Genomic DNA, 19,154 nt, shown 5'->3' on the forward strand with positions numbered 1-19,154 from the left:
CTTTGCAGCGGACTGCTATGAAATGGTCCAAGAGTGAAGTAGATCCACTGACTGCCTGTACAATGTCCAACATTTGCAGGCATGTGCAGCAACCATGTCTGTTTATAAGACCTGACCTAAAAGAGACCCAAGATAAATCATTACATGGAAAAAAGCAAGCTGTAGTACAGTATTTAGAGTATGATCCCATTTATATAAAAATTAAGTAAATAAAAATGACACACACACACATATGGAAACAATTCAGTATGAATAAACACTGAATTGTTGCCTGGGATTATCTCGGGAGGATGAGATTTTAAAGGACTCTTGTTTCCTATGACATAGACTTCTGTACCTCAAAAAAATTGGCGATGACCAAAAAAGCCTCTTTAAAACTTTGTCGTTAGAAAAAAATAAGCCTGCCATCTTCTGAATGGGAGTGCATTTAGTCACATTTACAATAATGAATTCTCATGATAAGGTGTATCCCCTAAGACAAGGAGAGACTGGGTGCTGAGCCCAGCTCAGCGCTGATTCCTGGCTCTGTAGAAGGAAAGAAACCTGACTCTTCCCCAATAATGGTGACCACAATCTTCTACAGTGGTTACTTGCTCTGTGTGCTTCAATCCAAATTTTGACAACATGCTGCTATGTCTATAAAACTGACATTTCAGATAAATAGTCACAAAACGGGTTGACCACTTTCACTTCCACTCCTCCAGGAAGTCCTTGTAGTTTTTGAATATCACTGAGGGATCAAAATGGCTCAATATGAAGTATGTTTCCTTGGCCTAGTAGAAGACCAGAACCCATCCACTTGTCAAGTGCTGTTAGTGGTAGAAGGGTTCTTAACCATTTCGGTGGGAGGCACTTGTGAGAATCTAATGGAGGCTATGGAAACAATAACCAGTCTACCTACATACTCGCTTCAGACATCATTTTGTACATAACTTGGGGGCCCTCTGCCCTTTTAGAGACAGTCCATTAAGGTACTATTTTTTAATTAATTTATTTAAGTAACTTTATTCAAGTTAGTTAACATAGAGTATAGCATTGGTTTCATGAGTAGAACCCAGTGATTCATCACTTACATGTAACACCCAGTGCTCATCCCAACAAGTACCCTCCTTAATGCCCACCACCCGTTTAGCCCACCCCTCCCACCCATCTCTCTTCCAGCAACGCTCAGTTTGTTCTCTTTATTTAAGTGTCTGTTATGGGTGGCATTCTCCTCTGTTTTTACCTTATTTTTCCTTTCCTTCCTCTATGTTCATCTGTTGTGTTTCTTAAATCCCTCATATGAATGAAATCATATGTTTGTCTTTTCTTTAACTGACTTATTTTGCTTAGCATAACACACTGTACCTCCATCCATGTTGTTGAAGATGGCAGGATTTCATTCCTTTTGATCATCGACTAGTACTCCAATGTGTATATACACCATCTCTTCTTTATCCATTCATCAGTCAATGGATATTTGGGCTCTTTCCATACTTGGGCTATTGTTGATAGTGCTCCTATAAACATAGTGGTGCATGTGCCCCTTTGAATCAGCATTTTTGTATCCTTTGGATAAATAGCTAGTAGTGCAATTGCTGGTTAGTATCCAAAATCTGTAAAGAACTTATCAAGCCCAACACCCAAAAAACAAAGAATCCAGTGAAGAAATGGGCAGAAGACATGAATAGACAGTTTTCCAAAGAAGACATCCAGATGGCTAACAGACACATGAAAGATACTCAACATCACTCGTCATCCTCCGATGATGTGACAAATCAAAGCCACCATGAGATACCACCTCATACCAGTCAGAATGGCTAAAATTAACTCAGGAAACAACAGATGTTGGTGAGCATGCAGAGAAAGGGGAAACCTCTTGCCCTGCTGGTGAGGATGCAAGCTGGTGCAGCCACTCTGGAAAACAATAAGGAGGTTCCTCACAAAATTAAAAATAGAACTCCCCTATGGCCCCATTTAAACATGATAAAAATAGACTGGACAAAATATGTTGGCGAATAATATATGTGTGTGTTCATTTGCACATTTAAAAGTGGCAGTAACTTCAGTGGCCTGATGGCTCTAGGGAGGTAGCCTTCTTCACAGATCTGAATAATGAAATCTTCCAGGTTTATGCTTTGGAAATTTGACTTGGTTATGGGCTGATGATCTCGATATTGGTGATGCATACTTGCTAAATGGGGACCCACTTAATCTCAGCACCAAGAGTTTCTGGATTTCTCCTGGTTTGTTTTTATTTTGTGGACACTGGAGACTTCATAAATGATTAAGTTTTCCCTCTTTGGCTTTATTGCTACAAAGTCTTAGAACCAAACTGGTGGTCCATTGGGAACAAGTACATAAGACTCAGTGCTATTTTGCATTTATCTATTTCTGGGGCCAGCTTATACTCCTTATGATTCCCTGTATTCCCCTTCCCTCCCAGTTTCTCACTTGGGTTGCCTTGTGTTGTTTTGCATAGTAAAATATGCAATAAATACAGGATATAAATATAGAGAGATAAGAAAATGTGGTAGTCCTAGAAATGACAGCATTTTGTCTCCTACTGCATGAAGCTCAAGACTCCAGGTTTTCCAGTGCTCGTGGAGCATCCAAGGCAATTGTTAGAAACAAAGCTCCCTGCTGCCCAAATAAAGCTGCTTCGAATTTGTAGTGATGCCGCTCAGAGCATCTGCACAGTTTCTTCCGTTTCTTCCACCCATGTCATAAACACACATGAGAGGAGAGAGCGATGGAGACTCTATTTGTGAAAGAAGTTATAGACCCGACTTGGGGCCATGGAGGAAGAAGGGCTTCTGGAGCAACGTGGACTTCCAGGATCCACAACCTCCAGAGAACTCAAGTCCCACTGTTTCCCTATTTGTCACTATGATAAGAGTATCATCCTAATTTGACACGTGAAGTGGATACTTTATAAAGGTGGTGCCTCTGCACATGGTTACTTCTTAAATAAACTGAGGAGGAGGTGGCCTGTTTTTGCCCTTTTATGCCGTACCTACAAGAGCATTTCAGAAAAAAGTACAATGGAAACTGTCTTAAGTTTTTTACTTAAAAAATTAAGTTATTAACCTTAATCACTTAATTTATGGGGGGGGGGGGGAAAGGTTCATTGTCCTAATCACTGTAGGACATACCTAATCACACGTAGCTACTATGGCCATATTAATTCTCAACATGAACATGAGCAACCAAGGTGACCTGAGGATGTCCTTTCAGGAAAAGCCTCTTTCTTCCTGGTGATATGGCTTTTTGACCCCCGTGTATTCCATGAGGGACATGATTGAAAGCAGGGGTTGCTTTCTTTAATAATTTACTGTGGTCTGAGAATCTGGGGTTTGGTGGTTCTTTGTTCATTAAGTACCATTTCATTAGATCTCAGCTCAGAGAAAACCAACGGAAACACGTCGTTTAATCTCTCAAATAAAGTAGCCTTTTAAGTATTTTGCATTTATGTTTTGCTTTTTTGGAAGGCATTCGAAGCACAATAAAATGACTGCCACTTTATTGTGGATAGCATCTTGCTGAAGGAAGTGAGTGGCAATTTTTTTTTTTTTTTAATGATTTGGGAAGTTAAGGCCCAAAGGCAGAGACAGAACAATTGTCAGCAGTGTATCTGGGCTAGAATAGAACTTTCCCATCTGATTTTCATAGCGCTGGGAAACAGCTGCCACTCAAGGATCAGAAGTCCAGTTTAAGGGATATTCATTTTTAATAGGGAGACTCTCAACCTTTAGAGACCAGACTTCCCAGCCTGCCCAGCGAATACTCAGGCACTTCAGGTGTATTTGATAGTAGTTAGCAATACAAAGCAAGCCCAGTGTCCAAGGAATGTGCAGAGGAATGTTAAATCTAGGAGCGACCATAACCTGATTTTCTAGATTTCCATGAGTTTAAAGTCTCAGCCACAATATTACATTATCAAGTTATTTGCATTTGAAATATAATACCTAGGGGGTTGACATTTAATTAAATTACTGTGCTACCTCCAGGCTGCAAGGAAGTTGGATGGCCCATTGTGTGGATGGGGCCATAGTACCTTTCTACCCTTTCTGAAAGACAAGGGACCGGGAGGAGGAAACCTCGCTTGTCCCCAAGTGCACCAGGGCCAAGTGCACTTGGTTGGTTTGCACTTAACAGGGTGAAGTGGAAAGCAGACAGGCAAGACCTTACGGAGCATGGACAGCACTGCATTTTTTCATACATGGGGGCTCCAGTGGAAGAGAAGTGGCAAGTGAGAATCCTTTGCCCTTATCATAGCCACAGTCCAGCCTAGACCATCATTTTCCCCAGTGAGGAAGAAAAGTGGTTCTTCACTCTTCAGAGTCCCCATGGCTTAAGATAACTGTATAACTGTAGACCTCTTTGTCTCTAACTCTTGAGAATCCATGGTCATCATTAGAAGAGCTCACCAAGAACCCCACTGATCAGAACCCCTGTCTTCTGTGCTCCTAAGCCCCATTCATTGACCAGGTGTAGGGCAGGAACTACAAGTGTAAGCACAGGGCTGTGGCTACCATATCTCCCACAGCATGTATTCTCAGGGGACGCTTTGCAGTGTCTAGGGATGTTTTCATTTATTATGATTGTAGAGGTGCTCCTGGCATCTACTGGGTGGAGGCCCAGGATGCTGCTAAATTACCTACAATGCACAGGACAGCCCCTTACAGCAAAGAGTCAGCCAACTCAATGAGTAAATGTAGTGAAGTTGAGAAACCCTGTTCCAATAGAAGACGAAATCACGAAAGAGTAGATTCCCGCTACTGAGGTGCCTGTCAAGAGAGAAAATAATCTATTAAATGCACCGCCATGGTGTGTCAGTCAGGATCCAAGCAGGAAAGCAGAAACCACTTTGGTGTTGAAAGGGGAGCAAATTCAATGCCGAGAGTCAGATGTACCCGTGTTGGAGAGGCTGGAGCGCAGCGAGTATAGCGAGGCCAGTCACAAATTAGCAACAGCAGCAAGCCACTGACATTCCTTGGTCAGAGGACAGAAGGTGGACAATGGCGTTGCTGTTGAGGAATTCTTGTAGTCAGAACCCCAGCAGTCCTGTCTGGTGGGAGCCAGAGCCACACAGATGAGGAAGCTTCTGGGGCTGCAGCCTGAGGAAGAGGGAGAGAAATCCTCAGATTGTCCTGTCTCCCCATCTTTGAATCCTTCACCAGTACCCCCCATCCACTGAGTCCCTGCAGCATGTCCGCCTGGGAAACACAGCAGCAGGGAGAAGGATAAGTAACAGTGCAAATAGGCGCAAACCGGTTCACGTGAAGTCTTAGAACCCCGTGAGTCTTCCAGAGCACCGGAACCAACGGAACATTGGTACCCTTGAGCAGTCATTTCAAGAGTTCTGCCTTGCAGCTGGCGCTTTTCTAGCCTGGGGTGTCTTTTCTTGTGCCTCGTAACTCCAGGCTTAAACTAATAAAAAGATGCCCTTAAGAAAGAGTAGGCAGACCCAACTGTTTCTTTTTAACGCAGGCTTAGAAGTAGCAAACTTCTTGTTTGCGTGTCCCCCAACATGATGGAGGGTTTGTGTCTCTACACAGACAGCAAGGTTCGATGGAAATCCATGTCAACACACAGAACACACGTTGTTAATTTTACTGTGTCTGTGGCTAACTGCATCCTTCATTGTCAGGCTTTGGCTCATTTTGGTGGTAGTGATCTTGCTTCTCGCTTCAACTCAGATGTACCCTCTCCATGGGTCCTGCCCCTCTCTTAGCTGGAGTCAGACTGAAAGGGGGAGGTTGTTGGAGAGCCAGGGAACCTACAGTGAAGGTTTTTATTTTTCCTTACAGTTGCAATTTTAAGAATCTAGACAAAGCAAAGGGAATTAATTTATTTGTTTTCTATTTGAACTGCCCAACAGGTCCCCAAACTCACGGGGATAAAAGTGATAGATTTTTAAGTGTCTTCTTTAAGAAAGTTCTGTAGTTGCTTAATTATTTCGCCCCACTTTTGATTATCTGCACTAATGGAGATGTGGAGGACACAAATCAATAAAATCCCTTGATAATCTAAAAAATCTCAATGTTGCCATTAGTTTTGACCTCCTCCCCCACCAAACCTTTTATCGGAGCTACTAAAAAGTGCCTCTGCACCCCCTGGGCTCTCAATATATTCAACTTGTTGACAGGCTGACTGATAAAATTGTCTGATTTGAGTTTTATCTCTTTTTCTCTTCTCCTGCCCACTCTCTGGGGGAGGTGCTAATGAGCAGCCCAAGAACAAAACCACAGGAAAAAGAGACTGCAGAAAAGCCAGGGTAACACACAAAATGATTAAATAGCTCCCGTATCCCTGAAACTTTACTATATAATGTCAGCTTTGTGGGATTTTTTTTTTTCTTTTTTCCTGAAGTAAATTGAAATAACTCAAATGGCCCAAGTGTATGGGGTCTTCACAGACCCTTGCTTTGAAGCTTTGAATAGCTTTTGTATGGTATCCATTTTCTGGGGAAAGATTTTTAATTGCTAATTTTTATAAATGGCGTTCATATTACGCTGGAAAAAGGCCAGGCATCTTCTTAAATGACTTCAGGGCAACTGAGAATTGGGATGGTGGTGTTTATCTTAATGTCTGCAAAGAAGAAAACAAACAAACAAACTCGGTTTTCTTGTTTTGTATTTGCCACACGTATTTACCCATTATCCAAAATGGACTCACAGATACCACAGAGCAAGACCAGAACGTGACGGGCCCTTACCCATCCTGCCGCCCCAGCCCGCTCTTGCTTGCATCCTCCAGGCTCCAGGGATCTGGCACAACTGACAATGAAGAAAGCATATGTTAATATGAACATGCAATCTCTTAGAAGTCCCAAATCCCTTTCTTCTTTAAGATACTAAGTTTACTAAAGATGACCACCTGTCTTCCCATTGTGCCAGAATGCACCCCTAAACAAATTCGAATGGCTGATAATGGTTACAAAGGTGGGGTGAGATGAAAGGTTCCTATAGGGAGCGGAGATGATGGGATCCCTGCATCGGGGTCAGTGGCCCTTTCCTTTGGACTTTACTTTTCACAGGGGAGTGAAGTTTGCTCTTTCCAAAGGGAAAAAGCACTGCGTTTTCTTGTTTTTATGCTCTGTATTTCCTTCAGTCATTTTATTTCAGTTTGCTACATATCATTTGAAAGCAATTTCATAAACATCAAAGTGGCTATGAAATTCAGTGTTTGTATCTGGCAGGTGGTTTATAAAATCAAGCCCAGGAACCACCTGGGTTTGAAGAATTGGGACGATGTGTCAAGGTGCAGTCAGAGAAACAGAACCATCTCGAGTGCTTAGAATAAAGGATTTGTTACAAGGTTTAAACCTTACACATTGTGGGAGCTGGTAGATTGATCCAGGCAGGCTGTTGCTTTGGTGCCCAGCTCTGGAACTAGAATTGGCATTGGTCAGTCAGACCAGCAGTGGTCAAGAAAAGCTTAAAATGGCTAAGAGTGAGGCTGAACTGGAAACTCACGAGGACAACTGAATCCAGTAGCAGCAACTGGAGTCCCCATCTATCTTTGACCACTTAGAATCTCAGTGCTGTCAGTGACTGCAGAGAGAAGATGGTACTCTTCCCCAAGGAGCTGCATGGGAACCTTGCCAAGGACTGAGAAGTTGAAGCAGCCAAAGCTGGAGAAACTGGATCCAAGGGCTGTAGCATGTCAGTGGGCTATGCCAGCAGGTCCCCAACAACACATATGAGCTGTCACTGTGCCTGGTGCCCAGTCACATGCACCGGTCTTGAGAGCATTAAAACAAGTCTGCCGCTTCCCTTCTGCCTTCCAAAACTTGCACAAAATGTCACTTGCGGGCACTGCTGACTCTAACCGTGCAGGAAGGGAATGCTGGGAATCAACCATAGTTCTTGCTTATATTGGCATTGTACAAAGTCACACCATGACGTGGCTCAACAAGGAGTGTCTGTGCGCTCACGGATCCATAATGGAGATCTCACACTTCGGAGAAACCTTACTTCTTGGTGAATAGCAAGGTGTCACGGTTTGATGATGTCACTCAAACATATGTTGACCATATATAATTTGTAAGAGGGAATGAGAGAGCTGTAGTTGGCATACTTACTTGCTGATTGATCAAAAGGTGTTTTGTTGTAACTGTATTATTCCACTTAGGTGAGGTATATGACGAGTCACATTCATAGAGACAAAAAGCAGAGTAGTGGTTGCCAGGGGCCAGAGGCAGGGGGAAAATGAGAACTTATTGTTTAATGGGTAGGGAGTTTCATTCTTGTGAGAAGAAAAATGTTAAGTAGATGGATAGTGGTGATGGCACAACCATGTGAATGTGCTTAATGTTATTGAGCTACACACTTAAAAATGACTAAAATGATCAATTGTATATATATTTTAAAAAATAATTTTAAAGATATTTTATTGTTTGGTGGGCTTATAAATGGTTCTATTCAAAAAATATTTTTAAAAATATAGTTCCTCTTAAAATATTAAAATAACACATATCAGTGTATATTATAAGAAAATAAAACACTTTTTTATATTATGTGGACAATAAAAACAATGTATGCAAAGTAATTATTCTTAGTACATTTTCCCAACTTTTGTAAGTTCTTGAAGCCATGTTTCTAATAAAGTATCACTAGTATTCTGAAGAATATACTCTTTTTATTGTTATCATTACTTTTAAATTTTTTCATAAAATTGCCTGCAACTTTCAAAGTTGCATTTTTGGTTTGAAACTATTGACACTATTTAATTTACTCTGATACTCTTAAGCAAATAATTACTCTCTCTATAAATACTCAAGTATCTGATGAGCTCAGGGAAAAATTCTATTAAGTGGATTACATCTCAATTCTTCTTCTTCTCCTTCTGTCTCCTCCTCCTCCTCCTCCTCCAGCTCCTCCTTCTCCTCCTTCTCCTCCTCCTCCTTCTTCTTCTTTGTCTCCCCCTTCGTAATGAAGTGTGTAAATATTTCAGACCTAATGTCTTCATGGGTACTATCTTACTGCTTTAATTCGGGGAAACTTCTTGTGATGAAAGGTTTGTAAGACAAAACTCGTAATCATCTGTCTTTTTGTAAATCTTTTGAATGTTTTGCCAAGTTAAGCTGCTTAAAAATCCTAAATTTTTTTTAATGTTTATTTATTTATTTTTGAAAGAGAGAGAGAGAGACAGAGCACGAGCAGGGGAGGAGTAGAGAGAGAGGGAGACACAGAATCTGAAACCGGCTCCAGGCTTGGAGCGGTCAGCACAGAGTCCGACCTGTCCGACCCGTTCAAGCGGGGCTTGAACTCACAAACTGTGAGATCATGACCTGAGCCAAAGCCAGACGCTCAACTGACTGAGACACCCAGGTGCCCCAAATTGCTTAAAAATCCTAAGTTTTCTCAATTTCACTTTATCCAGTAAAGACATGAATTTATATAATTTTTAAAGAAGAGATGCATCCAAATATTCTTTGTACAGTTTGAGATAGTCTAAAGGCTATTTATAGAATTTCAAAGTAAAATCTTTTATATCATATGTGCTCTCATAATTTAATATGTTTAAATTTCCTTCTTGCTTTTTGAGGGATACATTTCAATGTATTCTTACATACAAATTTTGCTCCCAATTATTGTGATTTTTCTGAATTCTTCAGGCTGTAGTCTTTTGGTGTTCATTTATTGAACACTTAATTAAAGCCCTCTAACTGATTTTTAACAAAATGCAAACAAAATATAGAGGACTCACTTATTTATAAAATTCATACCACTGTAAAACAGGTTGATTTATAAAGTAGTTCTTCAAAGGTTGAGATCTAAAACCCACTGATAAAAAAAATTAATGATGAGTAGCACAGAAAGAAAAATACAGTCATGATCAGAATTTCTTTAAAAAATGAATTTTTTATCAGCTGAGTCATAAAATCTTTCTGCCTCAATTAATTTAATTTTGAGTATATAAAATATAAATTTTAACATCTATTTCACTTGAAACCTAAAGTAAATAAAATTAAGAGAAAATGACATTTGATCTAAATGAAAAGTCATGGTTGATAAAGTGGTACCCTGTCAAACCTTCTAGAGCTTTACATATTAAATAATTATCTTTTGGTATTATCTTCTCAGAATAACTAACTTTTTAAGTGGAACATAATATTTGTTTAGCAGATTGTATCTTTAGCTTTTTTTGTACTCAGTGGTATCACTATGATATCTCCACAGTAGATGGTCAATGTCAACATACGTTTTGTGCTAGTTAAAAGCTTTCATCAACTTTTTTAAGGAGTAGAAATTCATAACTGAAATTTCCTTTCAACATCTCTTTTTGTCATTTTGGGCTCATTGCTGGCTGAAGAGTTCATTGCAATATATAAAGCATTATTGGATATTAAATAGTCATAGGTTCTCACCATACATGGAGGCACAGAGCCCAATAGAAAGAGTACACAGATTATTCTCTATGATCCACGACAGGACTGCTATAATTTTCCACTTATGATGATTCTTCCAACCTTGTGCATCTTCTAGGCATGGGCCATGGCACACAAGAAGCCAGCAAGAGCAGTGGTGACAAATATCTTTCTCACTACCACTGTCAACCAGAGGAGTTAGATTTCCCTAAGTGCTTACTTTATCCACAAATCCCCTGCAAGCCGTCCTTGAAAAAGAAGTATGAATTGAGTCTTAAGATAGACATGGGTTAGCAGTAGTCCTCTTTCAGATTTAACCATGTGCTAATGTGAGAATTCTGTTACTACACATGAATCGCATCCACAAGTAAACAATACCATGGCAGAAGCTAGAATTACAAAGTGCAGGTCTACTAGATCGGTCCTGGATTGATACATGATTAAGGAGAGAAAAATCCAAGACAAATGCTCAGGTAAATGAGACACCGGGACAACAGGAACACCCTGGGGTTGGCCTGGGCTCATCAGTACCTTTCACCCTACTGAAAGGCGAATTTTGTTGTGGTTGTTGATTCGCATGTTGATTTCACTGCTCGTTTAAAGAACTTGAAGTAGATTATTTTCAACTCTGATCTTCCTTTGTTGGCAAGCAGATGATTCCTAAGAACTCATTAGGCCTTGGTGAAACCTTCAGAAGGTAGCACTTTGCATCATTGTTTTCTTAGCAACCAAGCCTGGGTGTTAATGATGAGTAAATATTGAAATTCTGAGTCTGCCTTCCTTGCCATTCTTAAGAGAGTTGATCCCTTTTGGTTGGATATTATCAAATTTGAGATTATTTAGGTTATTACTTAGTCTAGAAAGCTGTACACATTTTTCACACTCATCTAATTGATGGAAATGGTTATTAAATGGAAATAGTTTCATTCAGAGTTAGAATAATTTCTAAAATTACAGTGGTTGCTGCAGACTAAAAAAGAAACAAAACAGGAAATCCTGCAACTCCAAGTAGGGATCACATATTTAACAAAGCATCAGGCGTTTGAAACAGAAAAATGGTTTTATTCTGCGAGTCTGTATATCAGATGGTTCTTTGCTCAGAATATGTCCAATTCTGTCTAGTGCATCTTTCCAAAATATGTATCTTTAACCCTTCAGTCCCCCTATAAAGAATGGCTTTTCTCTTGCACTTTAAGCCTAAATGACTCCTGCTTCCAGGAATATGTTTGGGTTTTTTAAAAAATCTTGTTTGCCTTTATTTTGAACATAATGCCCCATTTGCATTTTCTTATTGTAGCCTGTCTCTCCTTATTTCAGAAACTTTCCTTGAGGAGTTTGGAATAGCTTTTTTCCCCTCTGAACATCACTGGTTTATGTGTATGAGCTGTTATAAAGTGCAGTGATTGCTTAAAACGCTATAGTTACTTTAAAAAGATGACTTTGATTGTGTGTTTTTTGTTCCCATCACAATAACACTTTGCAGGTGATTATTAAATTAGAGATTTTCTTTGTTTTTCTAACAAGAAAAAACCTTTTTTATGTCAGCGCCAATTATGAGTGGTAATTTTTCACATTTTACAAAAGATTTTTCTGTCCTACCTCCACGCCCCTCCCCCAGATAAAGAAGGGCTTTGACATTCTATGACAGGGAGGGTTTTTTGCATACACAGTGCTTTTGACTTTTCTTTTTAAAAAATCTGTTGACTCTATTGAAATGTGACAGGACAATATTTAACCTGAATAGAGGCATGTTGACTCCTCTTATTAAAACTGACAGTTAAGGACGTTTCTCTCTTTATTCCTTCTGATACACGCAGACAAGTCTTCACTGCTAACTAGTATACAAAATCAAAAACAAAAAAATATGGAGTGAAGAGATGACTACCTTATAAACAATATATGAATGACAATCGCAAGTTTAATCTAGCAAAGAAACCTTTTTTTATCCTTTAAGAAAATTAAAGCCCTTTCAAATTAGCTTGATATATGAAGACAGACTGACATCATTAATTTTCAAGCATTCACTCTTTTACTCTGGCTGCCTTTCCTCTCAAAGATATGGAGTTCTCCGCTAAGCCCTGGACAGGGCCACAGCGACATCTATGGAGAGAGTCCAAGGCCTTACTTGAGTCTTTCATAGAGCTTGAAACCCTGCATCTTGTTCCTTGGAACTCATCCATCTATTTTATCTCTCATGGGACAAAAATGGTGGCCATGGTGTTTGTCCCTGATCTCCCTACTGATGCTTGGTCTCTCTAAAAAAAAAAAAAAAAAGTCTGGAAATATCAAGCTTTCGAAGTCTTTCTCTCTTGTTGGACAAATAAAGGGCCTCATTAGCATGAATGAGGCTTAAGTTCCTTTGAATTGTGCATGAAGTGGGCCTCTTGGGAAGAGTACAATTGGGAACCTGATGCCAACTTTCAGGGATAGGCAGAAACCATATGGAATTTGGATGTCTTTGGGTACTTGCCCACTCTGCTTAGCTTCCAGGAGTCAAATCTCTTAAAAGGAAATGTTGGCTTCCTTCTGTATAATGCACTGGGTATTTAGGTGATGTAAGTAAACTGTCCACTGATGCTCAATTTTTTGTGTGTGGGGGAGGGAGGGTATCATAGAAGGATTAATGATGGAATAATTTTTGTGTAATGGAATTTGAGCTGCAGCAAAATGGTGAATGGAGCTGTGGGCTATAGTGCAGGCAGTTACCTCTTACTTTGATTTCCATACTGAGCATGCTCTCTTCTGCATTTACCGCCCAATAAGGGTTCTTTAAACAGTCATTAAGTCTTTCAACATTTGTGTTGTAGAGAGTCGGAAAAATAGTTTGTTCCATAGCAGCCTCTTCTATTAGCCGTGCAGAATAATCAGTCTTCTGGGCATCTATGCTGATGTGTCCAGTTTATCTCTAGAAATTACCTTATTTGTATTACTCTGGTTATCCTGAAAAGGGCCACATGGGACACCTGGTCAGGAAAGCCTCTAGATCATACCACAGAAGCAATTCTAGATTTCTTTCCTCTTGAGAAGAAGGACCCACTAATGTGTCTATGAGATTCAACAGTGCCTATGGTAAGAAAACACCCTCAGGCCATTAGGTCTTAGGATGTCAAAAAACGTTAAAAATTGGAGTATAAGATTCAGTCCCTCTCCTTTGTGTGTGTCAAGGTTGTGGGAGAGGCTACTGTCTGTCATGGTTTTTTAGTTGAGGATCCCCCAGAAGCAGATCTCAGGGTAAGGATACGAAGCAAGTAGTTAATGTGGGATTTGAAACAAGTAGTTCATGTGGGAAATGGTCCCAGATGTGCTGGAAGAGAGTAGGGGGAAGGAATATGTCCCACGAAGAATGTGGGCAAGTAGGTTAGTACCGTGAGCAGTTGGAGCTTCTTCCTGTTGGAGGTCCTATCAGATTCATTGTAGAACATCCTTCAGAAGGGGACTATGGAGGGACAAGAAAGCTATTTATGACTTCTATCTTTTGTTGCTTGAGGGCCATTCCTGGGCATTCATTTCTCAGCATTAATTTCTTTCTTCTGCTCCTAGTCAAACAGACCCACCTTGGCTACAGAGTGCAGGAAGGCAATGTATGTGGGACATTTTGCTGGTTCCCTCTGTGGTGGCCTGAGAAGACAAGGGGAAGGCACCAATAGCTTCTGGTTTACACAGTTTAGAGAATTAAGGTAGAGTGTGTGTATGTGTGTGTATTGCCACCGTGACTCTCAAGCAGAGGTGCAAGGTTCTTGTTAGACACAGAGGGAAAACTGTCACATGGTACAGATTCTCAAGTCCTCTGCATGGATGTTTGAGCTCTAGTTGAATATATAGGCAAGAAGAAGAGATTCATTAATTGGACAAGTGTTACCATGTATGAGAGTGAGTTGTGAGCCACAGCAACATGTGTTTTGTCTTTATTTCAGCTGTTATTAGCTCTAGAACATAGCTATCCTGTAGAACTTGTTGCTCCTTCCATGTGGTTATTGAGATATGGTTAGTGTGACTATGTTAGTTTGCAAAGGCTGCCATAACAAAATTCCACAGACCAGGTGGCTGATAGAACAGAAATGTATTTTCTCATGGTTCTAAAGGCTAGAGGTCTGAGATTAAGGTGTTGGCTAGAAGTCTCAGATTTCATTCTGAAGCCTCTATTTTTGGCTTGCAAATAGCTGCCTTTTTTGTTGTCTGTCTTCACATGGGCTTTCCCCTGTGTGAACACATCCCCGGTGTCCCTCTGTGTATCCACCTTTACTCTTCTTATAAGGGCATTGGTAAGATTGGATTAAGACCCACCCTAAAGACCTCATTTTATCTTCATTATCTCTTTAAAGACCTTATGTCCAAATATAGTCACATCCTGAGATATTGGGGTTAGAACTTCAACATATGAATGGGGGAGGGGGGATGCAATTCAGTATAATGATGAATGAAGAGCTGTAATGTCTAACTTAATCTAATTATAGTTAATTTAAACTTGAGTAGCCATATGTGGCTAGTGGCTAATATTGGATAGTGTAGTTCTAGATGATTTACTTGTTAGCTTTTCTCCTGTGAATCCAGAACAGTCTACTGCAGCTATTGAAATTCCTCTTTGACTGCCAAAGGGATAGTTTAACTGGGACACCAGTCAATGGGTTGTGTCTTAGGGATTTCCTACATCAGAAAGAGCCATGATTCTGACAAACAGTGAAGTTCAAGGTTCGAAGAGACAAAAAAAAAGTCAGATTCCAGGGTGATAGATCAGGAGTAGAGTCACCCACAAGAGTCAGGGGCAGAAACCTAGGGAGCAGAAGAAAATCTGGCATAGAATGCAGAGGGTCCTGGACACTTGGGGCAAGTCTGATTATAACTGGTCTCATCTTACTGTTTAGCGGCTACAACCCTTGACAACAGTCTCTAGGTTAAATTAATTCTGTTTAGGGTAAATGTTGGGCTAATGTAAGATTCAAACACCTTTTCAGGGAGGGTTGTTTCTCTTTCTTTTAAACTGTCTAATCCCACCACACTTCTTTTATTCCAGTAGCTTCTGGGTACAGGGGAAGAATATGTCTTCTTCATGGTGGCTCACAAGAGAGGGTCCTCGATATGTGTGTTATCCTTGGGTCTTTTCTATGGTGTCAGTGGCCTGGGTAGTTTCCTCACATGCAGTGCGAGTACCCACTGTGGTACAGTTGGATCTAGCTGGTCTTTCTGGGTTCGGTGTTGGCCTGGCCATTGCCTCTGGTCCCTCCACGCATGGTGTCTTCTGGTCTACCAGTTCACCCACCAATTCTACATCCACCCCTTTTGAGGCATCTGGTCCTCCTTGATTGCCTGTGTTCTAGCATAGGTTCTGAGAACTAAGGTGCTACTTATAGTCCCATGGTTCTCTAGTCCCAACGAAGAATGATTTTTCCCTCTCCCTAGGGGTTCTTGGCAATGTCTGTAGACATTTTTGGTCACCTCAACCTGGGCATGTGGGTTGTATGCTGGCATCTAGTGGACAGAGGCCAACGATGCTATTAGATATCGTATAGGATACATAGGACAACCTCCAAAACAAGGATTATCTGGCACCAAATGTCATGTTGCTGACGTTGAAAACCTCATTCTAGTCCATCCTTTTAAGCAACTCTTTCAACCATTTCCAAACAGTGCTTGGCAATAACATTATGTGAATATTTCTATCACTCCTTACTCCCAGTCTTTCTCTGGGGTTTTGACCCCAAAGGGAAATTCATGACACTTGTATCTCATCTGTTATTCCTTATCACCTCTTATATTTACTCTGCTCCATGGCTAGTTGATTCAGGTGCCCTGGGCTTAGCTCCATGAAGGGGAGTTTTTACCTCTCCACCCTTCTCTTGAAACAATGAAACTCCTTTATTTAATGGATGGTGAGGGAAATCCACTTAGAAGAAAAAATTAAATAGTTTAATGTTTTCAAAATATCACCCTTTTATGCTATGGCTATTGGGGTTACTTCAGAGTTGTTGGTGAGCATGTGGTGCATGAGCATGTCAGGTGCATAAAGGTTTGTGACCACACACATGTCCGAGTCTGTAACTTGGTCACTCATGGTTTGAAGGAGGATCTTTGATTTCATTCTCAGCACTACTGCTCAGCCCTCCTTCCACATAGCTTAAATTATGACCTTAATCTTGTTCCTAATAGCTGCTGATTTGAGAGAATTAGAGCAGGAAGTATAGGGAGACACTTGGTGCTTCTCTAGTTCCTTCTCTTACTCCTGATGTTAAGCAGTCTATACTCCACCGCATTCCTGGATCCCCTACTTGAGTGTGTGTACGTGCAGACGTGTGCACACACACATGCACGCACACACAGGGAGGTAGCAAGAATGAGAAATGGTGCTGATAGGAGGAAGATCTGTGCTTCCTTGGGAATCCCCATAACCACCTTGGTCTCTTCCGTTGGGGACCATAGCTCCAAATCTTGGCACCTTCTGAGCCCTCCTGGCTGCTTCGCCTTTGGCAGTGTGATTCGGGAGGGCTGCAGGCTTGCAGCTTGAGCACATTTCTCTTTTGCTGCTGCCTCGAGAAAACAGAACCCTTTGTGGCTAGGGTTTGGCAAAGCACAGAGCATTTGAAATCAGGCTGGGCCAAGAAATGCAGGTCTAGTTTTCTTTTTATATATAAAAGCTTTTAAAAAATCTTTAAATTTGTTCTTCAAGAAGAAATAAACCTTTATTAGACCCTCTGTATTGCTGTAAATTTGATTGACCAGATGTTTGTCAGATTTAATACACGCTGTTTAAAAAGTTGTTTTCTACATTTTGACTGAGGCCCTTTCTGGTGAGGAAAGAGCCAGTTTATAGGAAACAATGAAATCATTTTTTACACCTTACAGATGCTCTAATCCCATTACAGACTGAGGTGTTTAAAATTCTTGGTGTTTTCTTGCTTTATTTTTATGGTATGAGTGATTCTGAAGGAGAAAGCCAGGGCAAGAAAATATTTAAAGGAGACGTCCCCCAAGGGGGCTAGTGGTGTGGGGTGGAGGAAGGGGTGCAAGGAATGGTTGAGGGTTGCTCTTTGTATTTGGTTGGCTTTCCAGCCCTGGCTACTGGCAACGGCTGAAAGGCTACTGCTAGAACTTTGATCAGTGGTGCCAAGTGCTTGGACCCAAATTCTGAAAGTTGCTAAGGAGAAGAATTGGGGCTAGTTTCTCTCTGATCTCACTAAACAGAATATGGCTTTCATCGTCTCCTAAAATTCCTTCCTGAAAAGAGGCTGGTAGTGTGTTTCCTAAGAGGGTAGCACACTCACATACCTACGAGGGCCAAGCAAATGCAAAAATGACCAAAGTCAGCCAGAGAGCCCACTGTGTCAGACTGGAAAACCCCAAGTCCCTCCCCACCTTAAAGAACACTGGGTCCTCAATTACAGCATGTCCTTTCCTCTGAGGATGTGAGCCCAGTAAAAGAATATTCACGAGAAACTTCTCAATTGTTAGCAAACACAATTCATCCACAGGGTATATTCTGCCTGAGGACTGCAGGTTTGCAAATCTTGTTGGAACAAAATGTGTATAAATAGAAATGCACTATTTATAGGTAGTTAATCCCCAAATTTGAGTTACCAGGGCTAGTAAAAATGATTTTAAGCTTTGCAAGCTGATGACACAGGAGCTGTCAGCCTTTTATTCTGTTATGTAAGGGTATTAGTTACTATTTACTGTCACCAACATGTTTCATAAAAGAATGGATATTTAAATACCCTCCCCTCCTCAATTCCCCACCCCCCACCAAGAAAAAGAAAAAAAAGAATGGGAAGGAGACTATCTGTGACTTAAGGACAGACTGTAATATGGAAAGCTTTATTTTTATGGAAAAATCTTCCAGTTATCCATTCATTTCTAATTTTCAGGTGACCATTTCATCAAAGGCCAATGGTGATCTATAGACCATTTGCCTAAGCCAAGCTACCAATTGATGCTAGCATAGATTGTTTTTTTGAACTATTTACATTATTAGAGTATTCTTGGGTTTTGTCATCTTCTTTCCCTTCTTGACATCTTTGGCTTCTGATCTGTAGAAACATTGTTCAGTAGAGTTGGAGGAACTCTAAAGGTCACTGAATTCAGCCAATTTATCCAATATTTGAAAAAATTGTTTCACAGATTGTATAAGTCATTGGTGTAATAACAGAGTTTATAATTAAGTCACACATGGGAGAAATATATAGTTTTTTTAACTGCAAAACCTATACAAGCAAAAAGAAGAAACTAGACATGGCCTTAGTTTTGCTTCTGTGTGATGCTGCTTTAAACATTCTGGTGTGTATCCTTCTCATCTTTTTTCTGATTGTGTATTTATTTGGAATCCTGCTGTCTATGCTCTTTCTGTATTTTCTATTCAACAGTACATTGTGAACATTGTTATTTACTTAGTAATCTTCAACAACACTTTTTAATGGCTGAGTAGCATTATATTTTATGGCACAATTTAGCATTTAGCATTATATATTCACATTATTTCTCATTTTGAATTTTCCGAAGAACACCAGAATGACTATCATTGTAGCTGCAGAACTCACCTTCTGAATATCTTATTTTGCTTATTCTTGTTTTCATACTTCCCTAGATCTCTAGTAAATTCCTTATACATTAACACAAGTTCAGTTTATCTGTGTTTCCACTCTGAACCTTATGTGAATTGGTTAGGGAATCACCGTGAAAGATAAATTCTCCAGTTGAGGCTGTGTTTCTTTCTTTTCTTTTTAATGTTTATTCATTATTGAGAGAGAGAAAGAGACAGAATGTGAGTGGGGGAGGGGCAGAGAGCGAGGGAGACACAGAAACTGAAGTA

Source organism: Panthera uncia (assembly GCF_023721935.1).
Source record: "Panthera uncia isolate 11264 chromosome E2 unlocalized genomic scaffold, Puncia_PCG_1.0 HiC_scaffold_20, whole genome shotgun sequence".
Classification (NCBI taxonomy): Eukaryota; Metazoa; Chordata; class Mammalia; order Carnivora; family Felidae; genus Panthera; species Panthera uncia.